Genomic DNA, 23,332 nt, shown 5'->3' on the forward strand with positions numbered 1-23,332 from the left:
CCAAATGGAGGAACAGACGCGAGCGCACGCATCGTGCTAGCGCGCCATAGGACAACTTCCCAATGTACGCGAACGCGCACATGCCGCATGCGCGTCCCTTAAATGATGCTGCCACTCCAGGCCTTTGCCCAGAGAGTTAGGCGTGCGTCAAGCCCACTCTAAGCCTCCAGCCCAACCCTATGTACGCGTGCGTGCGCTGTACGCGCACACGCCCTTGTATAGTTTGCCCATCCACGCTTGAGCGCGCTGTACGCTCACGCGTGGGTCCCTAGTTTCCTCAATGTACGTGGACGCGCATGGTACGCGCTCGCGTCGATTCAAAAATTGGATAACCCTAATGCGCGAAGAGCACTGCGCAGTCGCGCACTCACCCCCTCCTTCTCTCATCTTCTCCTCCCCTCAACTCTACCAACCATCATCATCACCGCCGGCGACTGCGCCGCCATCGCCACCCAACCCCTCTGCCTTCCTCTCCCTCTCCCTCTCAACCGCTCTGCCTCGCCACCCACTCCCTCTCCCCTCTGCTCTCCTCCACCACCGGCGCACCTCTGCTGCTCCGCCGGCCACCACCATCACACGGCCGGTCTCTCTCTCTCTCACTCATCCATTCTGCCCTGTCTCTCACACACGCCACCGTCGCCACCCGCCCCTTTCCCTTTCGGACAAACCACATGCCGCCGTGAACCTCCGCCGGCCACCACCTGAGGCAACTACTTTCTCTATTTCTGCACCACTCCCCTGCCTCCCCATTTTGATCCTGCTCAGCTCCCAGGTTCCTGCTACTGCTCTGCTTTCTGTTAATTTTTCGTTACTGTTAGCTACGGTTAATTTTCTGTTAGATAGTCAAAATTGAAATTTTGTATGTTAGGATTAGTTAGAAATAATTATTGTTAGGTAGCTAGGACTGGATAGAGGATTCTAGGCCTGATAAGTGCTCCGTTTGTGCATATTCGCTGTTTGCCTATGTGGATGTTGTATGCTGATTTTGGACTGCTTTTTATGCATTTCTTGTTGCCTGAATGCTGTACCACTACTACTGTGCTTAATTGATGTTGCTTTCTTGCTATTTGTGCTATTTTGCTATCCGGGAACGTTCAATTTTAAGCCGGAATGCTGCCCAATTTTCAAGAACTATTTTCCCTTCTAATTTCTATTGACAAATTGAACTTGGCATATACATTTTCTAAACCTTTGCTTAATGCACACCAAGTTCATAGTGGGCTAATTTCCGTTTCTATTTGACTCCTGGGATCGGCAATTGTCTAATGAAATCAAGAATTGCCCAACATTCTGTATACCCATTCTCATTCCTTCACAAGTGTTGGTGTACTTTCTTTCTTCCAAATTCGATTTCTACTTGTTCATAGTTGCACATTCACTTTCTAGTGTTTACAGCACCAATTCTTGTGAAAGCGAATTCTGTTATGTCCATACCCTCATGATTGTGAACATGATTCGTGTGCTTGATAGGTTCATCTTTCATCATACTACTAATTTCTAACTCCACTTTTCTAACTCACTGACTTCTTTACTTACCAACTTCACTTTCACTTGCATTTTAACCTTTTAACCATTCTTTTGAGTCAAGATGATGACCATGCCTATTCCTTAAGAATTGTGCACATTGTTTGAAACATTGAATTCTTGGTTATGGCTATATTTTCTGTTCGTACTTGCTGTCCATGTTTCAAGTTCAATTCACATCATGATTGCTTGTCATTCATCTTACATCTTGAAGTTGTTATTAATTGCTATGTGCTACATGTTTAATTGCTATCATAATTGTCTTTTTCAGGATGTCGGATAAGGGGAAAGCTATAGCCACTACCTCCAAGAAAAGAAAACATTCTACACCTTCTATTCCCTCCATTTACAAGAACTATGCTAAGACCCCTTAAATGATGAAGAAAAGGAAAATCAATTGTTACCTTCTACCGATCCAACCAAGTTTCCCAATCTTTACTGTGAGCTCCGCTTGTCCAAGTATCGGACGACGAAACTAAATACCGAGAAGAAACTTGTCCTGCCCAATGATGTGAGACGGTCAATTACTAGTCGGATCCCAGAGTTGGGATTGGATTTTGTTGACAGAGATTTGGGGGACATCAACATCTCTTGGGTGAAGGAATTCTATTGCAACTTCTTTCGTCCCACTTTGGATTCAGTTCAGTTGAGGGGTAGAGAGGTTATGATTACTGAGACTGCTATAGAGGAGGCATTGCAGTGCCGACATCTCCCTGATGGCACCTGCGCCCATCAGCAGGCTGAGATCGCTATCCACAGCATGACCTTTGACTATGAGGCGCTGAGGCGCGTGATCGGTTTACCAGATGCTACTTGGGTCATGGATGCGATCAACACTAAGCTTAAGGAGATGCTCTTTGCTCAGCTGACTAGAGAGGCCAAGACTTGGCAGATGATATTTGCCCACTATGTCTTACCTACCACTCACTTCTCTGAGATCCCTATGGAGATGCTACTTCTGATTGGGTGTGTTATGGAGGGGAAGGAGGTCTATTTTCCTCGATTGATCCGACAGTGTATGTGGCGGGCGCATATTCGTGGCCTACTTCCATTCCCTACTTTGGTTACCAGCATGGCCGCCCTAGCTGAGGTCCCCTGGTCAGATGATGATGTGACGCCGCCACCCCCAGATGACGATGACAAGGAGGTTACTATTTCTTGGGGTGGTTGGGTGCACGAGAAGCCCCCAACTAGACGCCGGTCTCGGGCTAGAGCAGTAGTAGGGACAGCTGGACCTTCAGCCCCTACAGCAGCCCCGTCTTTTTCTACAGCAGCAGCTCCATCTTCTTTGACAGCTCCTCCTTCAGCACCTGAGCCGACTTATCTATTGGTCCAGTGCCTGTTTCGGTTTTTAGAGCGCGAGAGGCGCCATGTCAGGCGCCGACTGGACCGGATGGATCGGGCACTCATCTCCCTCGGCGCTGAGTTACCTCCGCTTCTAGACTCTCCGGCCTCCAATGAGCAGGATCATCAGGAGGAGGATGCGGATGCGCCGACTCAGCAGGATGCACCTCCGGCCGCTCCTGACACTACAGAGACTCCACAGACCCATGAGGAGCCGGTACCACAGCCGCAGACAGATTCAGCACCTACCGTTGTACCTTCCACTGATCCTCTAGTTTAGCATCGAGGACGATGCTTGGTCTTAAGTGTGGGGAGGTCACCGGTAGCATCATTAGAGGACCGGTGAACATTTTGGCCACTTTCCTAGTTATCTTACTTTGCATACTTTTGTATATATTTGATGCACTTTGAGTTTATTTTGGATACTCTTACTATTTTGGTTCGTTTTGGATACCTTTACTGCTTATTTTGGATTTTAGATATTTTGATGCTTTTGGATATTTTTAGATGTTTTGGATGATAGATTTCATACATCTAGTTGGATTTTTCTTTATACATTTTTGCATATCTTTCTTTTTAGTTTGTGGTTGTGATTAGAAAGCATATTTTGAATTGCAAAAAAACTTAGTTACCCTTTCTTGCATAAGGAATTGGTTTTAAGTAAAAAAGAAAAAAAAAGGGTAAACTAAGGAAAATTTTTGAATTTTTCGATCACAACAATGCTTAGTCAAACATTGAGATTTTTCAAGGAATTTAATTATAGGGCACCAACCCAATTGATTGAAGAAAATTTTTGGTGAAACTTGCTTGAATTCTTACTTTGTGAAGCATGTATTGAATTAAGAACACAAGCTTGTGAGACTTGAGCCTATTGATGTGGTTACATTTTATAATCATTTATTTTCCATTCTTGTGTGAAATTGTTCTCTATCTATGATTGTGATCTTTGATTTTCTTGATTCTATATATCCACTTATTTCTTGTATTCATGCATTTGTATGATTGAGGCCATTATTTCATTAGCCCACTTACCCAAATAGCCTACCTTTTACTCTCCATTGTTAGCCAATTTTGAGCCTATGCTTAACCAACTTGTTCTCATTTTAGCACATCATGAGCCCAAGGCGGAAAACCAATGAAAAGTCCTTGTTTGGATCTTTGATTAGCCTAGGCTAGTGAGAGTGTTTATTACTCAAAGTTGGTGAGGCTTGGGAACATTGGATGGGATAAAAAGGGTAGTACATTTTCATATTTTAGAATTGGGAACATATCCATGTATTGATTGAATGTATAAGACCTTATGCAATTGATGTCCTTACATAAAGTATAAAAAGAAAAGAAAAAGAAAAAGAAAAAAAAGAGAAAAAAAAGAAAGAATATAGAAAAAAATGAAAAGAGAAGAAAAATTAATAAAAGGGGACAAAATGCCCCAAAGTGAAGTTCAATAAAAAGGAATCAATGCATAAGTGTTATGAAGCAAGGAATAGAATGCATGAATATGTAAGAAAAAAAGTGAAGAATGGGTAGTTAGAATAGTTTGAATTTGTATAGGTCACTATATAGTAGGTGGGAAAGTATATACTAATCAAAGATCTAAACTCTAGTCCACTTAACCATAAATGATCCTACCTTGACCCTAACCCCATTACAACTTAAATGAAAGACCTCATGATGAATGTATGCATGCATTGAATAAGTGTTGATTGTTAGAAGAAAATCAAAATTTGGAAAGCTTGATTAGAAGAGAATTGAGTGAATTAACCCTTAAACACTTGAGTGAATAGAGCGGATACACATCCGGTGAGGGTTCAAAAGTTCAATTACATGTGTTCACTTATATTATTTATATTCTCGCAAGTTTGAACTCTTTTGAGGATTCAATACAATTGTGGTTTGGACTTAATTCCTATTGCCCTAGCTCTTGTGCTTACACATGTTCTCTTGGAAATTGATTTGTTTGAACTAAGCGTTTGCATTCACTTTAGGTAAGTTGCATTTAGATAGGACTCATATAGTTTAGTTGCATTCAATAAATGTCATACCCCTTAGTTCCTTCTTATTTTAGCATGAGAACATGCTAAGGTTTAAGTGTGGGGAGGTTGATAAACCCCATTTTTAGGGTTTATCTTGTATTGAATTTAGAGTATTTTGATAACCTTTTCTTGCATTTAGCCTATGAATCAGCATGGTTTTGTAATCTCTCCCGTATTTGTGCCTAAGTGTAAAAACATGCCTTTTAAGCCTTGTTTTGATGAATTCTAATTCCTCTTTGATTCCATAAGATGCCTTGATGTGTTTGCTAGTAATCTCAGGTTGAAATAGGCTAGACATGGATCAAAGGAGCAAGGAAGGAAGCATGCAAGTGGAGAGAAGCACAAAAGACAAAGAATTGATCTCGGTCAAGCACGCGCACGCGCACAAGGCGCCCGCGCGCACATTACAGAATCGGCCAGGGACGCGCACGCGTACCGTGCGCGCACGCGTCGACGCCCGCACATGACTTCATTAAAGCAACACGTGCCTGGCGATTTGGGAGGGTTTTCTGAACCCATTTTGGCGCCAATTAATGATATAAAGGAATAAAAGGATCAAGGATTGAGGGGAAGGCACAATAATAATCATCATTCTACCATATAGCACAAGGAGGATTAGTTAGAGTTAGTTTAGAGAGAGAAGCTCTCACTTCTCTCAAGAATTAGGATTAGGTTTAGATTAATCTCTCTTCTTAGATCTAGGTTTAATTCATGCTTCAATTCACTTCTCCTTTATCAAATCTTAATCTTCTCCTCTTTCTCTTTCTAGTTAGATGCTTTAATAATTGTAATTCTTCATTTTGTTTTGGATAGATTGTTGTTCATTTGTTTTCTTTCAATAATGCAATTTGAGGTAATTCATGATAATTGTGATTTCCTTTATTGTTGTTGTTAATTCTTTGTATTCAATTGTAGTTAAAATTCATTCTTGTTGTCAATTTACTATGCTTCCCTTTTGTGCCTTCCAAGTGTTTGATGAAATGCTTGGTTGGATTCTAGAGTAGAATTTTATACTCTTGGCTTGGAAAGGTAACTTAGGAACTCTTAAATTACTAATGTCCAAGTAATTGATGATTGGGAGCCATTGACTCTAGTTCTCACTAATTGAATTAGTGGAGAGTTAGGACTTATGGACTAGGATTGATATAGCTCATTTGACTTTCCTTTACTACTAGTTAGAAGATGATTTAATGAGATTAATCCTTGCGAATTCTCATATTGTGGTTAGTGATTAGGATAGAACTCCTTGACCACCAACCCTTGCCAAGACCTTTTTAGCCATTAGTTTACTTTCTTGCCATTTATCTTTCATGCCTCTCATCAAAACCCCAAAAATAACTCATAACCAATAACAAGACACTTTATTGTAAATCCTAGGGAGGACGACCCGAGGTTTAAATACTTCGGTTTATAAATTTTAGGGGTTTGTACTAGTGACAAACAACTTTTTGTATGAAAGGATTATTGTTTGGTTTAGAAACTATACTTTACAACGAGATTTTATTAGTGAAATTCTAAACCGTCAAAAATTTAATCATCACTGATATATGTGGCATAAATGTTCATGAGCATGCATTTGGGACTTAAAGCTCTGAACTTGTGATATTGAGACTAATCAACTTGATATCACTTGTTTGGTGTGTATAGGGACCAGATGTCTACTCGCCAATGCAGATACGGGCGAGGTAGAGGCCGAATAGGCAATGCTATGCCTGAAGCATTAGGAAATACTCCTAACCCTATAGACTTCATGGCTACATTAGGCAATATGGCAGTAGCAATGCAAGCGTCAGTTGAAGCCCTGGAAAACCAGATTAATAATAGGAACAATGGCAATAATGGTGATAATGGTCCAATGTCGCTCTCTTCCTTCTTGAAGGTTTACCCTCCAACTTTCAGAGGGACCTAGAATCCGACCGATGCTGATAACTAGATACAGGCCATTGAGTGAGCATTACATTCTCAGTAGGTTCCTGATGAACAGTGGGTTGAGTTTGGAACCTACCAGTTGCATGGTGAAGCTCAGCACTGGTGGCAAGGCATGAAGCGTATTCTGCAGCCTGATGGGATTGTGATCTCTTGGGAGTTATTCCGAGAGGAATTCTATAAAAAATATTTCCCCACCTCAGTCAGAAATGCCAAAGAGTTCGAACTACTTCAACTTAAACAGGGTCAGATGACTATTACTGAGTACACTAGTAAGTTTGAGGAATTGTGTCACTTCTCACGCATCTGTCAGGGAGCTCTTGAGGACTTTGCTGGGTAGAAGTGTATAAAGTATGAAGGAGGCCTCAGGAGTGACATTCAGAGCTTTGTGGCGCCTATGCAGATTCAGGTGTTTTTCGAGCTTGTGAATAGGAGCAGGGTGGCGGAGGATTGTGTCAGAAGGGTTGCAGCAAAAAAGGGAGTCTGAGGATGCCATTCCAGAGGACCACAAGGAGAAACTTTGTAACCAGAGGCAGACAGTTCAAGCGTGGTGGCGTTGTCCCTCGAAATAATCAAGGGCAAGGCAACTCTAGGAGGCCTAATACCAGTGCTAATCAGGGAAGAAGATAGGGAAAGCAGCCACAGCAGGATATGAGTTGCCACAAATATGGAAAGTGTCATTCAGGGCCATGCTGGTTTGGGACCAGAGTCTATTACTCCTGTGGTCAGCCGGGACACTTGGTTAGTAGTTGCCCAGAGAAGAAGAGGTATGAGACAGGCAGAGTGCAGCAACCAGGAAGAGTATACACTACTTCTTCAGTACGTGCTGAGGGGTCAAAGACATTGATCAGAGGTAACTGTGAGATGGCGGGTAAAACTTTGAATGCTTCATTTGGTTCTGGAGATTTTCACACTTTTATTGCATTCGAGAAGGCTGATGAGCTAGGATTAAAAATAGTAGTACTGGGGTATGATTTAAAAGTATATAATGCCACCCACGAGGCTATGGTAAGCCTCATATTTGATTTAGAATCTCTATTCCCCTTTCTTTGGTGAAATTGAATTCCTATAGTGAAATCTTGTCCAATTTTGTGTTTTAGGCTCAAGTTAGCTGCCGGGAATTATGGGCTGAAGCTATTGAGCATATGGATATGGTAAGGATACCCTAACCCTAGCTCAATCTTGTATTTATAATGGAAAAACTGAAATTGGAACATGTATATGTATTAGGTGTAGATTAAGTGGGTATATATGCTTTGGAATTGAATTGGGAGTATTTGGAGGCTTGTTGGTGATCAAAGCCTGGTTTGTGGCTATTTTAATTGAGCTTGGAAGGGCTGTGTTTTGTGTTGTGAGGCTACCTTGGGTGAAGCTAAGTGATCGGCCAAGGTATGGTTTAAGTTTTGCACATTTAATATTTACGGAGTTGTGAAAACTTAGGTTAGAGGAACCATAGGATAAGTTGAATTTGTTAGTTGCATTTGATAAATAGTTTTGTAATGTTGTTGGAATAAATTGATGATGAACATATATTGGAATTATGAGGTATTGAGGTTATTGACTTTATGCTCTTGGACTTGCTTATGATGGGTTGTGTTGGTGTTGATATATATTCATGGATTATGGTTGGTGTTTGTTAATAATGAGTGGATATATGAGTTGATGGATTAATGTATGAAGGGTTGATAAATGTGTTAATGGAATAATGTGTGTGAAGGGTTGATAATTGCATTAATGGAATGGTTTATGTGAAGGTTGCTCATATAAGTATATATGATGTATGCTAATGCAAAGTTGAGGATATGGCTCATTGGAGTGGTTAAAGGTAGCTTGAAGTAGTTGTTGATAAGTTGGAATTGGATATGTTAGCAAAATGCATGTTTTAGAGATAAGGATTTATGAATGTGGTGAAAATGAGGTTTAGAAGTGTTTTGATAAAAAGTGATTTTGATAAACTTTGGGTGTCCATAATTTACTCCACAAATTTCGGATTGAGTTTTGATTTGTTTCAAATGAAAGATGGTTCTATGAGCTTTTGATTGATATCAATTTTGTGAAAAACGGAATTTTGTAGAGAAAGTTATGGATGTTGCAAGTTTGGTGTATAAAGCTGTGTTGCAGGGTGACAAAACTGGTTGCAGTATGCATTCTGGGCATTCTGCCCATTTTTAAAAAACGCCCATCCATGCGTACGCGTGGCTCACGTGTACGTGTGGCTTAGAATTTGGCGACAAATGCGCGAGAAGCATGCGTACGCGTGGGTGCATATTTACGCGTACGCATGACTCACGCGTATGCGTGACTTGATGTACGCTGTACACGTGCGCGCGGCCTATGTAAGAATTGTAACTAATCAACCAGTTAATTAAGTAATTATATTGCCCAAATTAGACTCCAAAAAGTTAGAGTGAGAATTTTAGGATTTAAAGGTGATCTTTGGACTCAGTAGGTTTTTCTGAGTCAAAAAAAGTGTTTCTTGCGAAAACCGTGAAAAACTGGGAACTGGCAGTTGAACCGGTTCAAGTCTGCCCCGTACCGCATGAGAAAAAGTGGAAACAGTAAAAAAAACCTTATAAAAACATTAGAAATGGAAAACCGGGCGTTAATTTTAAAAGTTTGGCCCGAAGCTAGGCCAAACGGGCTAAAAATGCTAACGGGTTGGATTGGGCCCAAGTTGGACCCAAGCCTAACATATAAATGGGTTCATTAAGTGAACCCACCAGCCATAACTCTCTCAAAACACAACACTTACGCAGCTGCTAAGGAGGAGAAGAAAACCTTCATTTTCACTATTCACACCTCTCTTCTTTTCGCGATATCTTGAGCTACAGAGCTCCGATCACCGCACCATTTTGCGGCTACACGTTCCTTGTGACGAGCTCTACAAAACCCATCCAAGAAACTCTAGAGGTAACCACGAAATCTTCCCAGTTCTGCTTTTCAAAATTTCAAGTTTTTAGGGTTTTGGATTAAGTGAGTTTTTGTGATTTTGGAAGTTTAGGTTCACTCTAATCCTTGATTAGCATTGGATTTTGGCTATCAAAACTATTGGAAAAGGTAAGAGACATTAAACCCTTGTGACATTATGTTTAAATGGAACCCTAGGTTGATTTGTGGTAGTTTATGCATGTATAGTTTGATTATTGTGAGTTTGGAGATTGTTGCTGACTGTTGGAAGCTTGCATTGTGGTCGGAAGGCTCATTTGCTGCTCAATTTTGAGTTTTGGACATATTGGGAATCGGCCAAGGAATGGTTTCGGTTTTCTCTATGTAGTATATAATATTCATCGACACTTAGGCTAGTGACCCATAGGATAGGTTTGAAAATTGATATGTTGTTGATGATTGGTTGGTTTATGATGTACCGGTACCATAAATTGATATTGTTGTTGATGTTAAATGATGATGTTGAGATATGATGGTTTTGGATGAATGAATATTGTTGGTTAATAATATGAAGCTTGGTTGAGTTGATGATGCAGGTTGTTAGCGATAAAATTATTACTAGTGGATATGTGTTTGGAGTGTTATAAATATACTTGATTATTGAGGTTGAAAATGATGAAATATGATGGAAAGATTGGTATTACTTGTGAAAAGTAAACTAAGAGGGTAGATTGTGCTGTAGAGGGGAGTTTGGTATGGTTTTGATTGTTTTGGGATATGAGAATTGGGAACTTTGGGTAAAAATTGATTTTTAATAAATTAGTTGAAAATTGTTAGAAATTAAAGTTCATTGAAAATCCTTTAATTCGATATAAAGTTTGTAAAATTTAGAATTTTGTAGAGGAAGTTATAATCCTTCAAAGTTGATATTGAAAATCTGAAATTCTGCAAAGTTACAGAATTTCAGGATTTCTGATATGTGCGCACGCACAGCCTTGTGCGGATGCACAACCCTGCAAAAAATTTAATCTGTGCGGATGCACAGACCTGTGCGTACGCACAAGCAGGGGAAAGGGCTCGGGTAGCAGCGCTAGCACAGCTTGTGTGCGCTCACATCAATGAAGAATTACGATCTGTGCGAACGCACACCCCTGTGCGCACGCACAAGTCGGGAAGGGACGTCTGTTAGAGGCGCTCGCACAGCTTGTGCCAGTGAACAGACTCTATAAATTTTAGTACCTGTGCGTACGCACACTTTAAAAATCTTCCTGGGTGTGCGCACGCACACCTTTGTGTGCACGTACACGCCCAGCAAGTTTTTCCTCCAGGGTGTGCTATTTTTCTTTCTATTTTTCATTCTGTTTTTGCTTTTTCAATTGATTTTGTGACTTCCCATGATCATCAACATATAGAAAACATAAAATAACAAAGGAAAATAGATAAATATAACATTGGGTTGCCTCCCAACAAGCACTTCTTTAATGTCGGTAGCTTGACATTGGGTTCTCATGGAGCCTCACAGATGTTCAAAGCAATGTTGGAACCTCCCAACACCAAACTTAGAGTTTGAATGTGGGGGTTCAACACCAAACTTAGAATTTGGTTGTGGCCCCCCAACACCAAACTTAGAGTTTGACTGTGGGGGCTCTGTTTGACTCTGTTTTGAGAGAAGCTCTTCATGCTTCTTCTCCATGGTAACAGAGGGATATCCTTGAGCCTTAAACACAAAGGATTCTTCATTCACTTGAATGATCAATTCTCCTCTGTCAACATCAATCACAGCCTTTGCTGTGGCTAGGAAGGGTCTGCCAAGGATGATGGATTCATCCATGCACTTCCCAGTCTCTAGGACTATAAAATCAGCAGGGATGTAATGGTCTTCAACCTTTACCAGAACATCCTCTACAAGTCCATAAACTTGTTTTCTTGAATTGTCTGCCATCTCTAGTGAGATTCTTGCAGCTTGCACCTCAAAATCCCTAGCTTTTCCATTACAGAAAGAGGCATAAGGTTTATGCTTGACCCTAGGTCACACAGAGCCTTCTCAAAGGTCATGGTGCCTATGGTACAAGGTATTGAGAACTTCCCAGGATCCTGTCTCTTTTGAGGTAATCTTTGCCTAGTCAAGTCATCCAGTTCTTTGGTGAGCAAAGGAGGTTCGTTCTCCCAAGTCTCATTACCAAATAACTTGTCATTTAGCTTCATGATTGCTCCAAGGTACTTAGCAACTTGCTCTTCAGTAACATCTTCATCCTCTTCAGAGGAAGAATACTCATCAGAGCTCATGAATGGCAGAAGTAATTCCAATGGAATCTCTATGGTCTCAGTGTGAGCCTCAGATTCCCATGGTTCCTCATTAGGGAACTCATTGGAGGCCAGTGGACGTCCATTGAGGTCTTCCTCATTGGCGATCACTGACTCTTCCTCCTCTCCAAGTTTGGCCATGTGGGTCATGTTAATGGCCTTGCATTCCCCTTTTGGATTCTCTTCTGTATTGCTTGGAAGAGTACTAGGAGGGAGTTCAGTAATTTTCTTGCTCAGCTGTCCCGCTTGTGCCTCTAAGTTTCTAATGGAGGACCTTGTTTCAGTCATGAAACTTTGAGTGGTTTTGATTAGATCAGAGACCATGGATGCTAAGTCAGAGTGGCTCTGCTTAGAATTCTCTGTCTGTTGCTGAGAAGATGATGGAAAAGGCTTGCCATTGCTAAACCTGTTTCTTCCACCATTATTGTTGTTGAAACCTTGTTGAGGTCTCTGTTGATACTTCTATGAGAGATTTTGATGATTTCTCCATGAAGGATTATAGGTGTTTCCATAGGGTTCTCCCATGTAATTCACCTCTTCCATTGAAGGGTTCTCAGGATCATAAGATTCTTCTTCAGATGAAGCGTCCTTAGTACTGCCTGGTGCAGCTGATACGTAGAAATTATGATTTCACGTATTTACCGGCAAGTATACCGGGTCGTATCAAGTAATAAAACTCACTAAGAGTGAGGTCGATCCCACGGAGATTGGTAGATTAAGCAACTTTAGTTAAATGGTAGGTTTAGTCAAGCAAACATGGTTTTGATTTCATGAGCATTGTGATTTTTGAACATAATTGCAGGAATTTAAATGGCAAGGAATTTAAAAAACTAGAATCTAGAGCGAAAATGGAAGCAAATAACTGAAACTTAAAATGCAAGAAAATTAAATGACATCAAAGATAAATTTCAAGGAATTAAAGGTTGCAGAAATTTAAAGAGCATAAGAGCAAAGAGCAAGAAATAAAGAAACAGAATGTAGATGACAAGAATAATAAATTGCAAGAATGTAGAAGGGAAATGGGGTAATGGGTGGTCAAACAACTAAGAGCAAAAGAAATGAGAATTAATGATAGAGAGAATCATTAGGGATCGGAGATGCAAATTCTCATGAATTGATGTTGATCAATTCCTTCTCAATCATGGGTATAGATCCATGGCAAGTTGTGGGTAATTGAATCCCAATCTCTTGGTGATCCAATTTCTCTCAACATAACCAATTGCCACTCTCGTGATCTAATTGTTCATGAGAAGAGATGAAGCTCAATTTCTAATCCAAGCCACACAATTTTCAGAATCTCAACCAAGGAAGGTTACATCTCACATACCAACCAAAGTGTATTGATTAAGGAGATCATGAAAGGAGAACTCTAAACTGAACTATGTGGCTCATTTCTCAAATTCACCACACAATTCATATAGATTAACCCCTATCTCGATGGTGATTGAATCTTTGAAGAACAAGAGTTTCCTCTTGGATTAATCACTTGAATTGAGAAGGAGAAGAAGATTTATCAATTCATTCAAACAAGCAGAGCTCTTCCCCCTAATGAAAGTGGGGTTTAGTGAATCATAGCTCCAATTGAAAACTAAATTGCATGAAACTAAAGTGCATGAAAATAAAGAGTGAGACTTCAAAACAAAAATTGAGAATTCAAGAATTCATAGATGAAAACTACAAATTAAACTACACTACGACTAAGGAAGAAGAGAAGGGGAAGTGAAGAAGAGTGTATGAAGGGGAGGGGTCCGAAGACCCACTCTCAATGGAGTGTGCCAATTCACAGAATTTCAAATTGGTCTCCTCCGTATCCCCCAATCCAACCCAATTCTATGAAACTATGGCCTTTATATAGGCTTTCCTAAATTACAAATTGAAATGAAATTAAAAGAAATTACAATTAAATGAAAATCAACTATTCTAGATGATTCTTGTGGCCTTGATTGATTGAGATTTATGGGTTTTGCTTGCTTGAGGTTAGCTAGCTCATGAAAGAATTCTTGTCAAATAGAAGAAACAGGACCCATTTTCATTGTTCTGGCCCAATGGCTTGGCGTTTTTGCCAATAAAGCTAGCCTTAATGCACGTTGGCAACGTGCAAAGTATTTTCCTGGAAGTGGGCATTGGTGTTTGGTCGTTGTTAGCCCAAGTTGTTGCTAACAACTTGCTTTTCTTCTTCTTGACTCTACTTTTATGCTTAATGTTGCCCAGAATTTGAGTGTCAATCCTGTGCTTCAACATAGACTATCATACATCATTGGAAAGCTCAGAGTGTCTTCTTTCTAATGCACTTGGAATCATCTCAATCGGATTTTTCTAGCTCAGGTTATGCTTCATTGAAGAGGGCAAGGTCAGGCTGCCCTGGTTGGGCGTTTTTGTTAAACACGCCACCAATAACGTGCTCAACAACGCCCCTAGCCCAAATTTCTTGGCCTGGACGTTGTTGCTGGAGTTTCCAAGGAACACGCCAGTTCATTTTGGCCCTGGCAACGTGTTCGACCCTCCTCTCTTGGCTCACTCATGCTGCCTTGAATTTCAACCTCATTTCCTTGTTTTGGGGCCTAAAGATGACTCTGATTCGAGCTTCCATTTCATGCTCCACTATAGACTATTATATATGGTTGGAACGCTCTGAATGTCAGCTTTCCAACGCAACTGGAAGCACTCAATTTGGATCTCTATAACGCAAGTTATGATCGTTTGAAGAAGACAGGGTCAGGCTGCCAAAATCGCACACGTTTTTGGTGAAAACGCCCTTGTTCTTCCAAGTTGCCAACGCCATCAGATTCTGAAGCTCTAAATGAAGCAAGCTTTTGAAGCTTCAAACTAATGTCAAACCCATACTATGATATATCGTTGGAAAGCTCCGGACGTCTACTTTCCAATGCCGTTAAGAGTGCATCATTTGAAGCTCTAGAACTCAAGATATACTCCATGGAAGAGAGTAAGGTCTGGCTGCCAGGGTTGCCAGCGTTTTTGGCAAACACTCCTTCTTCTCAGCACGGTGGCAACGTGCCAGCCCCTGCCCCCTTGCTCCATGCTTGCTTCCTGGCGTTGCCACTACACACGCCAATGAACCTTCAAGTTGGCAATGTGCTTGTGGCTGCCTTCTTGCTCCAAGCTTTGCTTGCTACGTTACCATTGCACACGCCTTTAGAATCCAGCGTTGGCAACATGCTAGCCTCCTTCCCAGGACCAAGCCTTGCTTATTGGCGTTGTCATTGAACACGCCTATGCATCCCAACGTTGGCAACGTGCTTGAATGGGAGAGTCATCATCCAAGCTGCCTTGAGTTGTTGCCAAACACGCCAATGCACTCCAAGTTAGCAACGTGCTCGTGGTTGTTTCCTAGCTTCAAGTTTGCTGCGTTGCCAATGAACACGCCAATGGAAAGCTAAGTTGGCAACGTGCTATGCCTTCCAAGGCTGTCAAGCTTGCTGGCGTTAGAGGTAAACACGCCTTCCTTCCCCCAAGTTGGCAACGTGCACTCTGGCTCTTATCATCCAGGGCTTCCTCACTTCATTGCTTCACACATTGGCGTTGGCAACGCCTTTCTAGAGTTGGCAACGCCCTTGGTGACTTCCTTCTTGCTCCAGGGCTCTTTGCTTCACCTATTATCAACCAAACACATGCATCAAAGCCTTGCTAAATCACAAGATTTTGCATCATTCATAACATCAAACAATTCTTGCATAAATCTCATGAAAATGCACATATTTAACAATGTTTGATTGAATCAAGGCATGCATATAATTCTCATCCAAATACTTGCTTATTGCCTAAGAAAATACATGAATCCAACCTAAAGCATACAAAAATTGGCTAGTAAAACTAGCCAGGATGCCCTGGCATCACAACACCAAACTTAAACCTTGCTTGTCCTCAAGCAAGAAAAGAATCATGCAATAGAGATTGACAATCCAAGGTTAGAAGAATCGCAAGTTAATGTTCATGGCAAGCTAGTTTTCTATGCATGCTACAATCACAAAAGAAATGTAAATGATTGATGCTTCTATCTAGCTCATCTCATGAAATCTTTTTCTTATAATTCTTCCTTCAAACAAGTTTTTTATTTTTCTTATTAGCTTCTCCTTTTGGGTGCTTTGCCCCATGAGTTAATAACAAAGCTACGATTCTAAATGCTTTGTTTTCAAGTATTACCACTTGATACATAAGCACCACATGCATTTAATTAGAGGACTTCATTAAGCTCATTTATTTCTTTTCTTGACTCTCTAATCATTGATGCTCAGAGCCTTGAGCTTTGAGGGAGTGCTTTTGCACTTGAGCCTAGCCTTGACTTCTAAGTGTTTTGTTTTCAAGCATTTTACTTGATACATAAACACCACAAGTACATAACAATGAAATTGTCATTGGTACTCAGAGCCTTCAGCTTTCTCATTCTTTCCCTTTTTTTCTTCTTGCCTTAATTGCATTTGCTTCTTCAAGGTTTTCATGATTTTCAAAAGATTTCACAAAATGTCCTAGATGAAAACTTCAATTAAATAAAATCTAATGTACTTGAGCAACAATCAATCATACTAGCTTTCCAATACTTGTATGCACATACTAAATTCTTCTTTAATTCCTTGTTTGTTTAAAATCATGATACTTTATTGCTTTTGTATTCACAAAACTCAAGTTGGTAGTCATAATGTCACAGCAGCATGTTGCAATTTAGAAATCAAACTATGCCTATTCATACCACACATGTATATAAAGAAGGTAATAAGACAATCATGCAATTTAAAGTGCTGGAAACAAATGAGAGGAAAAAGAACTTTACAACCTTGTAATTTATCTTCTCTATTGTTGTCCTTTTCCTCCTTTTCTTTCCCTTCCCACACCAAACTTAGAATGATTGCTTGTCCTCAAGCAACAATTAGAACCGTGGCTATGGGGCTAAGATAGATCATGAATGTCTTACACAATGAAACATTAGTAGCACATGTGTTTCAAGTAAGCAAAATTTAAAGATAACAATTAAGGCACAAGAGACAGAGCCATTTTGATTGCAAACTTAAGAAGGTGAGCACAATACATTGCATAAAAGATAAGTGGCACACCAAACTTAGTGTGACACTTTCACTTGGAATTAATGCAAGTATCCAGTAAAGATTGGAAACAAATTTTGTTGCATAGCAACACCAAACTTAGAATGCAATCATATGTCAATTTATTTGAATTAAAACTAAGCAAATGAAACTGTTGTATGTTAAATACAATCACCAAGCTAAGAATTTGTCATGAATAAGGATCTCTTGGTAATGTATTAACAAAAACAGTTAATAAGCAAACTAAATGAAAGCATTTAAAGATAGAAAAATAACTAAAGCAAGTAGAATGCAAAAGTGTCAAATCAAAAGAGAAACATAAAACTGCAGAGGCATTATGATTATGCAGACAAGTAGTGTTGCTTGAATAAATTGCATAGAAAATAAATGGCACACCAAACTTAGAATCTTGGTGTGTCACTCTCATTTTTGATTTGATGCAATCATCCAAAAAGATTGAAAACAATTTGTTGCAAGGCAACACCAAACTTAAAATGTAACCATATGCCAATTTATTGAATTTAAATAAAACAAAAAACGAAAACAAAGCAGAGAAGAGAAATTATACCTATGGTTGACATGTTGTTCACTTTCTTCCTCTTCTTCCAGTTTGTTAATAGGAATGACCTTAATGGGGAAGAAGATTCAGCTAGTGTCCCCTTTTTTGGTCTCTCCTCAGCAGGCTTTCTTTTGTTAATGGCTTGATTGAGCTTGCTTGCTGGATCAGGGGGAGGATTGCTTGTGGTTGACCCTCTTTTTCTTCATGAATATTGTCCTTGGTAGCTTGGTCACAATCCTCTTCTTGGTGCTTTTGTTAATTGCCTTCACTTCCTTTAATCCAAGTCTTGGTGGTTGTGTGATTGTTGGAGTCTTCTTTTCATCAAAAGCCTCTTGAATTGGTGGTTCTATGAGCCTTTCCTTTTTGCACTTCTCTGTTTCAGTTGAGTGTGATTTCTCTTGAGTGTCTTTCTCACGTTCTTGCTCTTCCACTTCCTCTTTTACACTCAACATTTGCTTTAATAGCTCTTCCATGGAGGAGGTTTGTTGATCTTTCCAAGATTTCTTCATCTCCTCTTCATATTTTTCGATCACAGATTCAAGGGAAGTTTGTGAGGGTTGTGAATGTTCATGTTCCTTTATCACCTCAAGTTCAATTTCATTCTCAACCACCTCATTCTTTATTGAAATTTCACTTGACACATGGACCTTTTGTTCTTCTTTTTCCACTTCCTCACCCACAAATTGGTCTTCATCCTCACTGCTTGGCAACCCGAAGTGTTTCCTTATTTGCTCTAAGTGCCCATCTATTTTCTCAAAAAGGCTCTCTCGTTCCTTCCAATATTGTTCTTGTCTTTCCAAGAGTTCTCTGGACTTTTGAAGGAGGTCCTCAGCTACTAGTTTAAGAGATGAAGGTTGAGAGAAGTTTTGTGGATATGGATGTGTTGTGGTGAGGTTGTTTTGAGTGGTATGGAATGAATCTTGTGAATTATGGAATAAGTTTTGTGGTTGGTGGAATGAATTTTGTGGATGATGAATTGAATTGTATGAATTTTGTAAGGAATTTTGTGTTGAGGCAAACTCAAGTGGTGAAGAATTTTGATATGAAAAATTTCAAGGTGAGGTTGGATAATTAAGAGGTGATGGCTCTTGATAAGTGGAATATGGGCTCTCAAATGCTTTGTGGTTTTGCTCCTCCCAGGCACAACTTGAAGAATTGTTGAAATCATCATAGTATGGACAATCTTGTAGTCCTTGGGAGGAATCTTGCATGAATTTGTTGCAAGCATAATCAAGAGATGATGTCTCTTGATGAATAGCATTTGGAGAATTAAAATTTCCTTCCCAGCCATAGTTTGTGTCAATGTCATAACAGCATGGTTCACTTTGTGGCTCTGGGAGAAAATTCATTTCACTTGATTGTTCACACTCTTGTTAATATGCCCAAGCACCATTAGGGTAATGACATAAATAATTTTGTGGTTCTGAACAACATCTCATGTGATTAGCTTGATCAATTTGTGGCTCTGGAGCAAATCTCCATGGATTGGAGTGCTCAGAATTTGCAATTTCTTGGCGATACTCCCAGCCACCATTAGAATAATGACTTGAATCATTTTGTGGTGGTGAGAAATATCCCATATGATTCTCTTGCTCATCTTGTGGTTCTGAAGCATATCTCCAAGAATTGGAGTGCTCAGGATCTGTAATTTCTTGGTGATATTCCCAACCACCATTAGAATAGTCAATTGGTGATGGTGGGTGATATCCCAGAAAATTTGTTTGATCACAAGATGAGTTGAACTCCATTTGAATTTTGTAAAACACCACACCAAATAAAATTGAAATTCATGTCAGAGAGAAGAATTTCTTAGTGAGGCAATAACTCAAACACCTTAGTGTCAAAAAGAAAATCAAAAAAAATTAAAAGAACTGTACAAAGCAAAAACAAAGAAAATGCTTAATCTAAACTACCATTCACTTAATCATTGTCAATCTTTTCCAATCCCCGGCAACGGCGCCAAAAACTTGATACGTAGAAATTAAGATTTCACGTATTTACCGGCAAGTATACCGGGTCGTATCAAGTAATAAAACTCACTAAGAGTGAGGTCGATCCCACGGAGATTGGTAGATTAAGCAACTTTAGTTAAATGGTAGGTTTAGTCAAGCAAACATGGTTTTGATTTCATGAGCATTGTGATTTTTGAACATAATTGCAGGAATTTAAATGGCAAGGAATTTAAAAAACTAGAATCTAGAGCGAAAATGGAAGCAAATAACTGAAACTTAAAATGCAAGAAAATTAAATGACATCAAAGGTAAATTTCAAGGTATTAAAGGTTGCAGAAATTTAAAGAGCATAAGAGCAAAGAGCAAGAAATAAAGAAACAGAATGTAGATGACAAGAATAATAAATTGCAAGAATGTAGAAGGGAAATGGGGTAATGGGTGGTCAAACAACTAAGAGCAAAAGAAATGAGAATTAATGATAGAGAGAATCATTAGGGATCGGAGATGCAAATTCTCATGAATTGATGTTGATCAATTCCTTCTCAATCATAGGTATAGATCCATGGCAAGTTGTGGGTAATTGAATCCCAATCTCTTGGTGATCCAATTTCTCTCAACATAACCAATTGCCACTCTCGTGATCTAATTGTTCATGAGAAGAGATGAAGCTCAATTTCTAATCCAAGCCACACAATTTCCAGAATCTCAACCAAGGAAGGTTACATCTCACATACCAACCAAAGTGTATTGATTAAGGAGATCATGAAAGGATGAACTCTAAACTGAACTATGTGGCTCATTTCTCAAATTCACCACACAATTCATATAGATTAACCCCTCTCTCGATGGTGATTGAATCTTTGAAGAACAAGAGTTTCCTCTTGGATTAACCACTTGAATTGAGAAGGAGAAGAAGATTTATCAATTCATTCAAACAAGCAGAGATCTTCCCCCTAATGAAAGTGGGGTTTAGTGAATCATAGCTCCAATTTAAAACTAAATTTCATGAAACTAAAGTGCATGAAAATAAAGAGTGAGACTTCAAAACAGAAATTGAGAATTCAAGAATTCATAGATGAAAACTACAAATTAAACTACACTACTACTAAGGAAGAAGAGAAGGGGAAGTGAAGAAGAGTGTATGAAGGGGAGGGGTCCGAAGACCCACTCTCAATGGAGTGTGCCAATTCACAGAATTTCAAATTGGTCTCCTCCGTATCCCCCAATCCAACCCAATTCTACGAAACTATGGCCTTTATATAGGCTTTCCTAAATTACAAATTGAAATGAAATTAAAAGCAAATTACAATTAAATGAAAATCAACTATTCTAGATGATTCTTGTGGCCTTGATTGATTGAGATTTGTGGGTTTTGCTTGCTTGAGGTTAGCTAGCTCATGAAAGAATTCTTGTCAAATAGAAGAAACAGGACCCATTTTCATTGTTCTGGCCCAATGGCTTGGCGTTTTTGCCAATAACGCTAGCCTTAATGCACTTTGGCAACGTGCAAAGTATTTTCCTGGAAGTGGGCATTGGTGTTTGGGCGTTGTTAGCCCAAGTTGTTGCTAACAACTTGCTTTTCTTCTTCTTGACTCTACTTTCATGCTTAATGTTGCCCAGAATTTGAGTGTTAATCCTCTGCTTCAATATGGACTATCATACATCATTGGAAAGCTCAGAGTGTCTTCTTTCTAATGCACTTGGAATCATCTCAATCGGATTTTTCTAGCTCAAGTTATGCTTCATTGAAGAGGGCAAGGTCAGGCTGCCCTGGTTGGGCGTTTTTGTTAAACACGCCACCAATAACGTGCTCAACAACGCCCCTAGCCCAAATTTTTTGGCCTGGGCGTTGTTGCTGGAGTTGCCAAGGAACACGCCAGTTCATTTTGGCCCTGGCAACGTGTTCGACCCTCCTCTCTTGGCTCACTCATGCTGCCTTGAATTTCAACCTCATTTCCTTGTTTTTGGGGCCTAAAGATGACTCTGATTCGAGCTTCCATTTCATGCTCCACTATAGACTATTATATATGGTTGGAAAGCTATGAATGTCAGCTTTCCAACGCAACTGGAAGCACTCAATTTGGATCTCTATAACTCAAGTTATTATCGTTTGAAGGAGACAGGGTCAGGCTGCCAAAATCGCACACGTTTTTGGTGAAAACGCCCTTGTTCTTCCAAGTTGCCAACGCCATCAGATTCTGAAGCTCTAAATGAAGCAAGCTTTTGAAGCTTCAAACTAATGTCAAACCCATACTATGATATATCGTTGGAAAGCTCCGGACGTCTACTTTCCAATGCCGTTAAGAGTGCATCATTTGAAGCTCTAGAACTCAAGACATACTCCATGGAAGAGAGTAAGGTCTGGCTGCCAGGGTTGCCAGCGTTTTTGGCAAACACTCCTTCTTCTCAGCACGGTGGCAACGTGCCAGCCCCTGCCCCCTTGCTCCATGCTTGCTTCCTGGCGTTGCCACTACACACGCCAATGAACCTTCAAGTTGGCAATGTGCTTGTGGCTGCCTTCTTGCTCCAAGCTTTGCTTGCTACGTTACCATTGCACACGCCTTTAGAATCCAGCGTTGGCAACATGCTAGCCTCCTTCCCAGGACCAAGCCTTGCTTATTGGCGTTGTCATTGAACACGCCTATGCATCCCAACGTTGGCAACGTGCTTGAATGGGAGAGTCATCATCCAAGCTGCCTTGAGTTGTTGCCAAACACGCCAATGCACTCCAAGTTAGCAACGTGCTCGTGGTTGTTTCCTAGCTTCAAATTTGCTGCGTTGCCAATGAACACGCCAATGGAAAGCTAAGTTGGCAACGTGCTATGCCTTCCAAGGCTGTCAAGCTTGCTGGCGTTAGAGGTAAACACGCCTTCCTTCCCCCAAGTTGGCAACGTGCACTCTGGCTCTTATCATCCAGGGCTTCCTCACTTCATTGCTTCACACATTGGCGTTGGCAACGCCTTTCTAGAGTTGGCAACGCCCTTGGTGACTTCCTTCTTGCTCCAGGGCTCTTTGCTTCACCTATTATCAACCAAACACATGCATCAAAGCCTTGCTAAATCACAAGATTTTGCATCATTCATAACATCAAACAATTCTTGCATAAATCTCATGAAAATGCACATATTTAACAATGTTTGATTGAATCAAGGCATGCATATAATTCTCATCCAAATACTTGATTATTGCCTAAGAAAATGCATGAAACCATTTCAATGAGTTCTTGAGCTTCTGCAGGCGTCTTCTTCAGATGAAGAGATCCTTCAGCAGAGCTATCCAATGACATCTTGGACAGTTCAGACAGACCAACATAGAAGATACCTATGATGCTCCATTCAGAAAGCATATCAGAAGGACACTTTCTGATTAATTGTTTGTATCTTTCCCAAGCTTCATAGAGGGATTCACCTTCCTTCTGTCTGAAGGTTTGGACTTTCACTCTAAGCTTACTCAATTTTTGAGGTGGAAAGAACTCTGCCAAGAAGGCATTGACTAGCTTTTCCCAAGAGTTCAGGCTTTCTTTAGGTTGTGAGTCCAACCATATCCTAGCTCTGTCTCTTACAGTAAAAGGGAATAGCATAAGTCTGTAGACCTCAGAGTCAACCCCATTGGTCTTGACAGTGTCACAGATTTGCAAGAACTCAGCTAAAAATTGATGAGGATCTTCCAATGGAAGTCCATGGAACTTGCAATTCTGTTGCATTAGAGAAAATAATTGAGGCTTAAGGTCAAAATTGTTTGCTCCAATGG

General features: G+C 40.1%; 1 non-coding gene across 1 annotated transcript; it reads left to right on the forward strand.

Annotated features, from left to right (window-relative positions):
* The first annotated feature begins 22,922 nt into the window (after positions 1-22,922).
* On the forward strand, positions 22,923-23,030 carry LOC130964923 (small nucleolar RNA R71). The gene has a single exon (XR_009080987.1). It is a non-coding gene; the product is annotated as a small nucleolar RNA R71 (small nucleolar RNA).
* The last annotated feature ends 302 nt before the right edge of the window (positions 23,031-23,332 follow it).

This window comes from Arachis stenosperma, chromosome 2 (genome assembly GCF_014773155.1).
Source record: "Arachis stenosperma cultivar V10309 chromosome 2, arast.V10309.gnm1.PFL2, whole genome shotgun sequence".
Taxonomy (NCBI): domain Eukaryota; kingdom Viridiplantae; phylum Streptophyta; class Magnoliopsida; order Fabales; family Fabaceae; genus Arachis; species Arachis stenosperma.